Source organism: Balaenoptera acutorostrata, chromosome 5 (genome assembly GCF_949987535.1).
Source record: "Balaenoptera acutorostrata chromosome 5, mBalAcu1.1, whole genome shotgun sequence".
In the NCBI taxonomy this organism is placed as follows: Eukaryota; Metazoa; Chordata; class Mammalia; order Artiodactyla; family Balaenopteridae; genus Balaenoptera; species Balaenoptera acutorostrata.
In genome coordinates, this window is record NC_080068.1 from 51,972,389 (window position 1) to 51,981,856 (window position 9,468).

Consider the following 9,468-nt stretch of genomic DNA (forward strand, 5'->3'; position numbering starts at 1 on the left):
GGTTTATCAATTTTGTTTATCTTCTCAAAGAACCAGCTTTTAGTTTTATTAATCTTTGCTATCATTTCCTTCATTTCGTTTTCATTTATTTCTGCTCTGATCTTTATGATTTCTTTCCTTCTGCTAACTTTGGCCTTTTTTTGTTCTTCTTGAATTGCTTTAAGTGTAAGGTTTGGTTGTTTATTTGAGATGTTTCTTGTTTCTTGAGGTAGAATTGTACTGCTATAAACTTCCATCTTAGAACTGCTTTTGCTGCATCCCATAGGTTTTCGCTCATCGTGTTTTCATTGCCATTTGTTTCTAGGTATTTTTTAATTCCCTTTTGATTTCTTCAGTGATCTCGTGGTTATTTCATAGCATATTGTTTAGTCTCCATGTGTTTGTATTTCTTACAGGTTTTTTCCTGTAATTGATATCTAGTCTCATAGCGTTGTGGTTGGAAAAGATACTTGATGTGATTTCAATTTTCTTAAATTTTCCAAGGCTTGATTTGTGATCCAAGATCTGATCTATTCTGGAGTATGTTCCATAAGCACTTGAGAAGAAAGTGTATTCTGTTGTTTTTGGATGGAATGTCCTATAAATATCAATTAAGTCCATCTTGTCTAACGTGGCATTTAAAGCTTGTTTTTCCTCATTTATTTGCATTTTGGGTGATCTGTCCATTGGTGAAAGGGGGTGTTAAAGTCCCCTAGTATGATTGTGTTCCTGTTGATTTCCCCTTTTATGGCTGTTAGCATTTGCCTTATGTATTGAGGTGCTCCTATGTTGGGTGCATAAATATTTACTATTGTTATATCTTCTTCTTGGATTGATCTCTTGATCATTATGTAGTGTCCTTCTTTGTCTCTTGTAATAGTCTTCATTTTAAAGTCTATTTTTTCTGATATAATAATTGCTACTCCAACTTTCTTTTGATTTCCATTTGCATGGAATATCTCTTTCCATCCCATCACTTTCAGTCTGTATGTGTCCCTAGGTCTGAAGTGGGTCTCTTGCAGACAGCATATATACAGGTCTCATTTTTGTATCCATTCTGCCAGTCTATGTCTTTTGGTTGGAGCATTTAATCCATTTACCTTTAAGGTAGTTATCGATATGTATGTTCCTATTACCATTTTCTTAATTGTTTTTGGTTTGTTACTGTAGGTCTTTTCCTTCTCTTATGGTTCCTGCCTAGAGAAGAAGTTCCTTTAGCATTAATTGAAAGCTGGTTTGGTGATTTCTCTTAGCTTTTGCTTCTCTGTAAAGGTTTTAATTTCTCCCTCGAATCTGAATGAGATCCTTGCTGGGTAGCGTAATCTTGGTTTTAGGTTTTCCCCTTTCATCCCTTTAAATATGCCCTGCCACTCCCTTCTGGCTTGCAGAGTTTCTGCTGAAAGATCTGCTGTTAACCTTATGGGGGTTCCCTTGTATGTTATTTGCTGCTTTTCCCTTACTGCTTTTAATAATTTTTCTTTGTATTTAATTTTTGATAGTTTGATTAATATGTGTCTTGGCGTGTTTCTCCTTGGATTTATCCTGTATGGGACTTTCTGTGCTTCCTGGACTTAATTGACTATTTCCTTTTCCATATTAGGGAAGTTATCAACTATAATCTCTTCAAATATTTTCTCAGTCCCTTTCTTTTTCTCTACTTCTGTTGGGACCCCTATAATTCAAATGTTGGTGTGCTTCATGTTGTCCCAGAGGTCTCTGAGACTGTCCTCAATTCTTTTCATTCTTTTTTCCTTATTCTGCTCTGTGGTAGTTATTTCCACTATTTTATCTTCCAGGTCACTTATCCGTTTTTCTGCCTCAGTTATTCTGCTATTGATCCCTTCTAGAGTATTTTTAATTTCACTTATTGTGTTGGTCATCATTGTTTGTTTGCTCTTTAGTTCTTGTATGTCCTTGTTAAACATTTCTTTTATTTTCTCCATTCTACTTCCAAGGTTTTTGATCATCTTTACTATCATTACTCTGAATTCTTTTTCAGGTAGACTGCCTGTTTCCTCTTCATTTTTTGGTCTGGTGGGTTTTTACCTTGCTCCTTCATCTGCCGTATATTTCTCTGTCTGCTCATTTTGCTTAACTTACTGTGTTGTGGTCTCCTTTTCACAGGCTGCAAGTTCGTAGTTCCCATTGTTTTTGGTGTCTGCCCCCAGTGGGTAGGGTTGATCCACTGGGTTGTGTAGGCTTCCTGATGGAGGGGATTGGTGCCTGTGTTTTGGTGGATGAGCTTGGATCTTGTCTTTCTGGTGGGCAGGATCATCTTTGGTGGTGTGTTTTGGGGTGTCTGTGACCTTATTATGATTTTAGGCAGCCTCTCTGCTAATGGGTGGGGTTGTGTTCCTGTCTTGCTAGTTGTTTGGCATAGGGTGCAGCTTGCTGGTCATTGAGTGGAGCTGGGTCTTAGCACTGAGATGGAGATCTCTGGGAGAGCTTTAACCATTTGATATTAAATGGAGCCCAGAGGTCTCTCATAGACCAATGTCCTGAACTCGCCATTCCCACCTCAGAGGCTCAGGACTGACAGCCGGCCAGAGCACCAAGACCCTGTCAGCCTCACGGCACAGAAGAAATAGGAGAAAAAAAAAAAAGAAATAAAATAAAATATAATAAAATAAAGTTATTAAAATAAAAAATAAAAATAATATTAGTAAAGGTAAAATAATTAAAAAGTAATAAAAAAAAAGAAAGAAGAGAGCAACCAAACCAAAAAGTAAATCCACCAATGATAACAAGCGCTAAAAACTATACTAAAAAAAATAAATACAGACAGACAGAATCCTAGGACAAATGGTAAAAGCAAAGCTATACAGACAATATCACACAAGGAAGCATAAACATGCACACTCACAAAAAGAGAAAAAGGAAGAAAAAATATATATATATATTTAAGAAAAGGAAGAGAGCAACCAAATCAATAAACAAATCTACCAATGATAATAATCTCTAAATACTAAACTAAGATAAACATAAAACCAGAAACAAATTAGATGCCGAAAGGAAACCCCAACTCTACAGGTGCTCCCAAAGTCCACCACCTCAGTCTTGGGATGATTCGTTGCCTATTCAGGTATTCCACAGATGCAGGGTACATCAAGTTGATTGTGGAGATTTAATCCAGTGCTCCTCAGGCTGCTGGGAGAAATTTCCCTTTCTCTTCTTTGTTCGCACAGCTCCTGGGGTTCAGTTTTGAGTTTGGCCCCGCCTCTGTGTGTAGGTTGCCTGAGGGCATCTGTTCCCCTCCCAGACAGGATGGGTTTAAAGTAGCAGCTGATCAGGGGGTTCTGGCTCACTCATGCCTGGGGGAGGGAGGGGTATGGAATGCAGAGCGAGCCTGTGGCAGCAGAGGCCAACATGACGTTGCAACAGCCTGAGGTACACCGTGTGTTCTCCCAGGGAAGTTGTCCCTGGATCACGGGACCCTGGCAGCAGCAGGCTGCACAAGCTCCCAGGAGGGGCGGTGTGGAGAGTGACCTGTGCTCGCACACAGGCTTCCTGGTGTCTGCAGCAGCAGCCTTAGCTTCTCATGCCCATTTCTTTTGTCCGTGCTGATAGCCACGGTTGCACCCATCCCTGGAGCTCGTTTAGGCGGTGCTCTGAATCCCCTCTCCTTGCACACCCTGAAACAATGGTCTCTTGCCTCTTAGGCAGGTCCAGGGTTTTTCCTGGATTCCCTCCCGGCTAGCCGTGGAGCACTAACTCCCTTCAGGTTGTGGTCACGCAGCCAACCCCAGTCCTCTCCCTGGAGTCTGACCTCCGATGCCTGAGCCTCAGCTCCCAACCCCCACTTGCCCCGGCAGGTGAGCAGACAAGCCGCTCAGGCTGGTGAGTGTTGGTCGGCACCGATCCTCTGTGCGGGAATCTCTCCGCTTTACCTTCTGCACCCCTGTGGCTGTGCTCTCCTCCATTGCTCTGAGGCTTCCCCCCTCCGCCATCCCCCATCTCTGCCTGTGAAGGGGCTTCCTAGTGTGTGGAAACTTTTCCTTCTTCACAGCTCCCTCCCAGAGGTGCAGGTCCCGTCCCTATTCTTTTGTCTCTGTTTTTTCTTTTTTCTTTTGCCCTACCCAGGTACGTGGGGAGTCTGAGGTCTTCAGCCAGCATTCAGTAGGTGTTCTGTAGGGGTTGTTCCACATGTAGATGTATTTTTGATGTATTTGTGGGGAGGAAGGTGATCTCCACGTCTTACTCCTCCGCCATCTTGAGGGTCCATCCCTACCATTAATTCTTTCTGAATTTAAGATTTCAGGAGAAGATTGGGCATTTTATTGTTTCCGAAAAATAATATATTGCGGTAAGATTGTTGAAGTAGGCCAGAGTCCCATGAAAGATTTTTACAGCCTACCCATTTTAGTCATTACATCATTATATCCTTAATTTATTATTTACAAACTTAAAAATAATACTTTGTAAGTACTTGATCTTCCTTTAATGCATTTCTATTTTCTTGCATTTTGTTTTACAATTTAGCACGTCAGTTAGCACACATTCAATGCTGTGTGATGACCACTGTTTCATATTGGAAGAACTCTCCTATTTGCCGTGATTTACTTAAAAATTGACAACATATGCCTACCTCTAATAATTAAATCATCCTATTATTAATGATCCATAATTGATGTGATTTTGTTATCAGTTTAGATAATCTCTTTAAACATTCATGTGTTTTTAGCAAAGCTAGGCAATATTATATATAGATTTTATTGTATTTTCCCATGAACATAACAGGCTTTTGTTTCTGAGTTCAATGAGAATAATAACATTTAAATATCAAAGGTGAATAAATTACTAATTTGTTGAATAGACCACACATGTACAGTCTGTCCTAGGCAGGGATAGGTTAAACCTCAAAGAAAATGGCCTTTGTATGTCATACTTCCCAAAGCTTTCTGAATGTATGCACTGAAATTATGTGGCCAGAATAAGAAAAAGTATTTGCAAGTTAATATGAAAAAATACATACACCTGTAGAACTCATAGAAAAATAATGGAAAATATAGTTATACATTTTATAACTATCATATGTGTCTTTCAATAATCTTCCTGAAATCAATATTTTGGTCTTAAACCTGGGTTATGTACTCCCAGATGATTTTACTGTTTGCAGAAGATATAATTCACTCCTAGATTTCTTTTCTTCCATAGGAATTCCAAAAATCATTAGTTTTGGTCACTTCTCAAGATAGCAAACATTCCAAGAAGATACTTTAATATCGAATTGCTAGCTAATTTTGAGATTCTCAAGCACTACCTTGTGTGACTATAAAAAAACATTCGACTTTTCAATGGTACAGTTGGCCTGAGCTAAATCTGATGTATAGTGAGGCAGTGTTGCTTACATGATAGGAAAAAACTTTAAAGAATTTTTTAAAGAAATATAAATGTGATCAAATGTTCCCATCTCAAAAATGGTATTTATAAAATTCTTACTCTTATTGAAATAGAAAAAACCAGAAACTTGGAAGATATATTTTGCCTAAAATTACATCTGTGGAAAAAGTCATGTAGTTTGCACTCTTAAAAGTTATTTTAACTGCCGGAGAGCTAAGGATATAATAACTTTTAAAAATTAATTATGTTAAATTTTACATTTCTAAATTTTCCCAATTTGGAAATTTGAAGCTATGTCTATACTTGTTTATAAAATATGCTTCATTTTTATTTTCCTTACAATATTGCAATCTGCACAAAATGATTATTTTAGTGTGATTTTGTTGGGGAAAACTTAAAAAAATGTAGCTTTACTTCTGCATTCATAGATTTTGGGGGGTAACACACACATAAGAGGAAAGAGAAAAGAAGAGTATAAGAATAAGTCTACATTTTAAAAAATATCCAGTATTTTTAAGAGTAAAACAAAGTTATATAGATGTATATTTATTAACATTTTGAAAATGTATGATACCTGCTATGTAAAAATTGAACAAAGAAGTGTGTACAGTATGAAACTTTTATTAATATATTTACAAATATTTGTGTACATATTATATATAAATACATATATGTAGATATACATGCATAGAAACATTTTGAAAGGCTATATAAAAAAGGTCAACAATGTTTATCTTTGGTTGAGGAATTAATTGCTCATCTGTATGTCCTAATGTGTGTATAAAGATCATTTATTATTTCTGCTTTTTTTTTTTAAGTTAAAAACCCCATGGGCTTCCCTGGTGGTGCAGTGGTTAAGAATCCGCCTGCCAATGCAGGGGACACGGCTTCGAGCCCTGGTCTGGGAAGATCCCACATGCGGCAGAGCAACTAAGCCTGTGTGCCACAACTACTGAGCCTGCGCTCTAGAGCCCGCGACCCATAACTACTGAGCCCATGAGCCACAACTACTGAAGCCCACGTGCCTAGAGCCCATTCTCTGCAACAAGAGAAGCCACCACAATGAGAAGCCCGCGCACCGCAACGAAGAGTAGCCCCGCTGACCACAACTAGAGAAAGCCCACGCACAGCAACAAAGACCCAACGCAGCCAAAAATAAATAAAATAAATAAATTTATATATATATAAAGAAACCCAATCCAAGGCAAGAGGATGATTTCACAAGCAAACTGATTTGATATTATTTCTATAATCACTGGTTTTTCCAATGAGGATGTCAGTTTTGAAAGAAAACGATCACTAAAGCTGTCTGCTTTTCCCCACTCTTTCTACCCTTGCACAGTTGTTCCCACATCTGTGCTGTCCTTTGTCATGTGGTATCTAGGAAGTAGAGTGAGGAGGTTGAGGCTGTAGCATCTGAAGTTGAGACTACTGGATTTTAGTACAGTCTTCCTCTTACCAACCAGGGAAAATTATTTAAATGTTTTTGGATCTAGCTTTCTCATCTCTGAAAAAGGAGATGATAATAACAGTTCCTTAATCAGGATTCTTTTAAATGTGATAATGCATGTAAGACATTTGAAACAGTATCTGACCTTTCATAATTACTCGAAAGATCTTTTGTATTTTCCTTATGATTAACATTGAGACCAATGAAAAAAGTACTAGGGATTCCAATGGAAAAAATTTTCAATGCATATTTGTGGACAGGGATAAATAAGTAAACACTGTTATAACTGATTTCATAAGTTGAGAACATCTGCTTAATGTGACAAATAAGCCTGTAAGAATTCAAAACTTTTCTAGATAGATGAAGGCAACAAGAGTGAACCCTGTTATTAAGGTCCTATTTCAAATAGCTTGCACTGCTGACCCTAGACATGTGACTTTTCCAGAGCATTACTTGTTTTTAAACATGTAAACTCTATATAGAAGAATCCTTTTCTTGCTTTTCTTTTTTTTTTTTTCCAGCTGTGCAATATTTTCCTACCATATGATGTCTTCATACCATGATTTCCTACAGAATCAGGCCATTTCTGCTCTGAATAAATTGTTTGTCGGTGAAATTTCTTTTTTCGCCATAAACTAACCCAACTGAGTGATTTTTCAATACTAACTACCACATCAGTAATTTGGTCATAGACTCTACTCAATATCCATTGCCATCTCTTTCCGTAGTAACAGAACCCTGATGTTATTCAGACTGGCAATGTGTAGAGCTTAAATATAACATTTCCCAGGTTTCCTTGAAAATAATGGTGGTCATGTGACTAAGTTCTGCGAGTGAGGTCTGGTGAACTGTAAGTAGAAGTATGGGTAGAATTTCCTGGAAGGCTTCTTGAAGGGAGCTGATGAAGGTGGGAGCCACATGCCTATTATTTCCCCTTTATTCCTTTCCAGTTGCCTGGAATGTGGACACCTGGCAGCATCTCCAGGAATCATACTGGACCATGAACCAACCTTGAATCTGAAGGTATGTGCTAGAATGGTGGGAGAGAAAGACAGAAAGACCCTGAATCCCTGATTTGCAGCTGCCACACCAGCTCTGTACTCTTTACCTTAGAAGAGAAAAACTTCTGTCTTGTTTAACCCGCTATTGTTTAAGGTTTTCTGATATATGATTTTCTGAGCCCAACACGAAATGATTTGGTACTCACTCTGTTGTATTCATAACAATATTCCCTTCCTAACCAAATGTCCTCCAGCCAGAGCTGAACAAGTTGCAGGGAGGGAGAATGTACACCATGGGGAACATGGGTATCTCAGTAAAAGACAATGGGGAGTGTTAGAAAGGACATAGAGGATTTGGGCTTGTATTAGGTGATTTAGGGGAGGAATGAAGGAATGACATTTTGCTCTGAATTGGAAGCTGTCAGGCAGTGGGCATAATTCTATGACTGGTATCTTAGTCTTCTATAGAAGGAGAGAGGCTACAGCTGCCATTGTTAAAGAATCAGCAGTCACCCAGAGTAGTCAGGATGGGAGGATGTTTGGTCACTCTTGTGGCTTGAACTATGTTCATGTTTTGTCTGTGTTTGGATATGATTATGAAATGGTCTTGTTTTGGCCATAATCCATCATAACCATAGAGTGGTCTTGTTTGATATTGATGTTGTGTAAAATTGATAGTGTTCAGCAGAAGATCAAGGCCAAGGTGATAGTACCAGACCAGTTCTTGGAAGTCAGGCACTGCTTTTTCCTTTGTCACCTTTAACAATGCTTTGTGTGGGGTAAGGGCTCAATTAACGTTGGTTGAATGAATTAACAAGTATGTAGTAAACAAATCAAGAGCCTCTGGTTACTACCTTTATTTCACAATGACCAAGGTAACATTTGGATGAACTTACATCTTTTTTTTTTTAATGTTTTTTTTTTTCTTATTAGTCGTCCATTTTATACACATCAGTGTATACATGTCAATCCCAATCTCCAAATTCATCACACCACCCCCCCACCTCCCGCGGCTTTCCACCCTTGATGACCATACGTATTTTCTCTACTCCTGTGTCTCAATTTCTGCTCTGCAAACCGGTTCATCTGTACCATATTCTAGGTTCCACATATATGCGTTAATATACGATATTGTTTTTCGCTTTCTGACTTACTTCACTCTGTATGACAGTCTCTAGATGCATCCACGTCTCTACAAATGACCCAATTTCATTCCTTTTTATGGTTGAGTAATATTCCATTGTATATATGTACCACACCTTCTTTATCCATTCGTCTGTCGATGGGCATTTAGGTTGCTTCCATGACCTGGCTATTGTAAATAGTGCTGCAACGAACATTGGGGTGCATGTGTCTTTTTGAATATGGTTTTCTCTGGGTATATGTCCAGTAGTGGGATTGCAGGGTCATACAGTAATTCTATTTTTAGTTCTTTAAGGAACCTCCATACTGTTCTCCGTAGTGGCTGTATCAATTTACATTCCCACCAACAGTGCAAGAGGGTTCTCTTTTCTCCATACTCTCTCCATCATTTGTTGTTTGTAGATTTTCTGATGATGCCCATTCTAACTGGTGTGACGTGATACCTCATTGTAGTTTTGATTTGCATTTCTCTAATAATTAGTGATGTTGAGCAGCTTTTCATCTGCTTCTTGGTCATGTGTATGTCTTCTTTGGAGAAATGTCTATTTAGGTATT